General features: G+C 35.5%; 1 protein-coding gene across 3 annotated transcripts in view; it reads right to left on the bottom strand.

Moving 5' to 3' along the window:
• LOC106877833 (ubiquilin-1) overlaps positions 1-3,555 on the bottom strand; it is a 43,114-nt gene that overhangs the window by 27,905 nt on the left and 11,654 nt on the right. The window lies entirely within an intron of this gene.

Genomic DNA, 3,555 nt, shown 5'->3' with positions numbered 1-3,555 from the left:
GGGTATCCACGTAATGAACAAGCTATAAAATACTAAAAATATTAACCTTTAACCCATTAAGTTGATGAACTTGCTGGCAACAGCCCAACATATCCAAAAATAATTTGCAAAATCTGCATTTCTATACAGCATTTTCTGTTGTAAGTTCAGCATTTTAACCATTCCAAGTTGAGTCAATTTGAAACTTCCCATATTACCCATTCATGTATAACCCATCTTTTGTACCATTTCCAACAAAATGATTTTCTCATACTGGTAAAAACCAAAAATGTGTAGAAAGGGTACACTTATTTGCATCACCATGCAAAGTTTCAGGACAAACCTAAATAGTTCAAAATATTTTTACTGCTACCACAAATTCTGCTTTGTGAGCCAAAAGAAATTAATTACAAAACTTTTTTTCTTCTAACAATGTTGAAAGGGCAGAGCAAAATTACAAGATGATGAAATTTAGTAAATAAGATTTATTATATTTATGTTACATAGAGAATATAAATATTTACTCCAAAAACAGTTATGGAAATATTCATTTACTGAAAAACAAATGTTATTTTTCTTTTACATATCAATTTTAATCTTCAGTAATGATGATAAATATAAACTATAACAATTATGAATATGAGCTCTAAATTTTCAGCAGTCATATCAAAAATCAGAACCAATTTTTTGCACAGATACTGGAAAATCGTGATACATGCATGATTTAGCAGAGTTGAGGGTTCTAAGGTAATGGAATGATTAGACAGAAATAGGGAAGAAAGCAATGTTTACATAGAATGCATTATATCAATCTAATCAATGGCTTGAGTTCAGAAAAGTCAAGCTATGTAAAACTAAACCTTAAGCATTTAAACCAGTTATATCTGACCTAAATAGTCCACTTGCTTGTTTAGCCACTCACACCTACCTGCAATGCCATTTTAAAAATAAGCAATCACAACACTAAAATTTCAAAGCTACGAGATAATGCATGATAAATGCAAAATAATGTAAATGAATAAGCCATAAATTTGATAGAGTAATCTGAATACTAAAGGGTTAAAGGAAAGACAGGAAATTCAGAACTTTCTAAAACTGTTGTTATTTAACACAAGGTCAGCCTTGATCAAGCTAACCTATGATTGAAGCATTCCAGTCATGACTATCCTGTTTTTTTTAAAAAGACACTGCATCTCAGACTATATTATCTAATACAATATTCTCTGAAGGAAGTTGCTAAGGATTGAAGTGGAGGATAGACAAATTGCTATAGTTAATAAAATTAGATGATTTTTAAATATTTGAAATGTCCAAAACTAGGGCAAAGAAAAAACGATTATATGGTTGCAAACTATTTTATGTTCTCACTAAGAGAAAGGACACAAAAAAACTTCATTAATATTTTCTTTTTGAGGAGTTTGATATTTGTCACTTTAAGAATTAGTGATTTGATGAGTTCTTTCTTTATCAAAACAACTAAAATTTGAAAGACTTCACTGGTATTTCTTTGAAGTTAAATGACCACATAGTTGAAGTAACAAGGAAGCCTCCTAAGTTAATAGAGTACATAGACACAGACATAGCTGTGTGGTTAAGAGAACAAACACAGGAATGGCTATGTAGTTGGGAAATTCACTTCACACCAACGTAGTTTCAGGTTCAGTCTCATTGTGCAGTCCCTTGAAACAAGTGCTTTGTACTAATGTCCTGAATCAACCGATAACTTGTGACTTTAGTCAACAGAAACTGTAAGGAAATGCATGTCTACTGTGTGTGTATGTGTATATCAATCACCACCTGACAGCTGCTGTTGGTTTACGATCCTATTAATGATTTAGCAAAAAAACCAATAGAAAAGACCCAGATTTTAAAAAAAATATAGTTTTTCATTTTCAAACCAATATTCAAACTTTCAATGATGTGTGTGTGTGCATGTATACACACGCACATATATGTACACATGAGTGTGTGCAAATCTCTATGTCTGTGATACCATCTGTTACAGTAGGAGACAGGAAGACTGCATGTATTACAGGAACAGCTAAATCATCATATATTATATGCTGTCTTACACTCTCAATATCCTTTACATGCTCTCACTAATGGAAACTTATACTATAATTTTTCAAGTTACCCATCAGATGATATTGTGCATATTTTTATTTAATCCTTTAGCATTCAAGTTTATTCACTTTGTTTGGAATTAATTTTGCATTTTCTCATAGAATGAAGACTTTGATGAAGTGACAATTTTTAGAAAATTTTTCAATATATACATATGCCAACCAAAGCCTTGTGAGTGGATTTTGAAGATGGAAACTGAAAGAAGCCCATCATGTATGTGTGTGTATGTGTACCTTTGTCTTGACATCACGCGATGTATACAAAAAAGCATCATCATCATACAAAGCAATGTTGTTCATTTCCAGTCTTCTGAGAAAAGAAAATGTCTGGCCAAAGGAAAAATTACCTTCTTAGAAACAGGTGAAGGTTAGCAACAGGTAGGGCATCTGGCTGTAAAAAATTTGCCTCAACAAATTGGCTGACCCATGCAAGCACGGAGAAGTGGAAGTTGAATGAGAATGGTACTTATGTATGCACGCATACATAGACATGTATTTCTCTCTTTATATATAAATATGTCTGTATGTCTTCTTTAAGTTCATGCAAGGATATGCTTAAGCATGTTGTATATAACTATGTACACAGGTATATGTGCTTCAGTTTCTTTGTACACTGTTTATGTACAGATATATATATGAGAAATGTAGGAGTGGCTGTGTGGTAAGTAGCTTGCTTACCAACCACATGGTTCCGGGTTCATTCCCACTGCGTGGCACCTTGGGTAAGTGTCTTCTACTATAACCTCGGGCCGACCAAAGCCTTGTGAGTGGATTTGGTAGATGGAAACTGAAAGAAACCTGTCGTATATATGTATATATATATATATGTATGTCTGTGTATGTGTGCCTGTGTTTGTCCCCCAACATCACTTGACAACCAATGGTGGTGAGTTTACGTCCCCGTAACTTAGCGGTTCGGCAAAAGAGAAGGATAGAATAAGCACTAGGCATCCAAAGAATAAGTCCTGGGGTCGATTTACTTGACTAAAGGGGGTGCTCCAGCATGGTCACAGTCAAATGACTGAAACAAGTAAAAGAGAGTACTTGTGTATATATTGTTTTATTACATATATACACAATATTTGTAAGCATATGACTGTGTACGACTGTGTGTGTGTGTATGTATATATATATATATATGAGGGAACCCGTGGAAGAGGTAGGCCCAGGAAGACCTGGGCTGAGGTGGTGAGGTAAGACCTTCGAACATTGGGCCTCACCGAGGCGATGACTACTGACCAAGACCTTTGGAAATGTGCTGTGCGTGAGAAGACCCGGCAATGCAAGTGAGATCGTTGCCAGGGCCCCTGGACTGGCTCTTGTGCGGGTGGCACATAAGATGTACCATCCTGAGCGTGACCGTTGCCAGTACCGCCTGACTGGCCTTGTAGGGTTTTCGAGCGAGATCGTTGCCAGTGCCCCTGGACTGGCTCTTGTGCGGGTGGCACATAAA

This window comes from Octopus bimaculoides, chromosome 3 (genome assembly GCF_001194135.2).
Source record: "Octopus bimaculoides isolate UCB-OBI-ISO-001 chromosome 3, ASM119413v2, whole genome shotgun sequence".
Lineage (NCBI taxonomy): Eukaryota > Metazoa > Mollusca > Cephalopoda > Octopoda > Octopodidae > Octopus > Octopus bimaculoides.
This window is presented reverse-complemented; position numbering and strand designations above follow the sequence as displayed.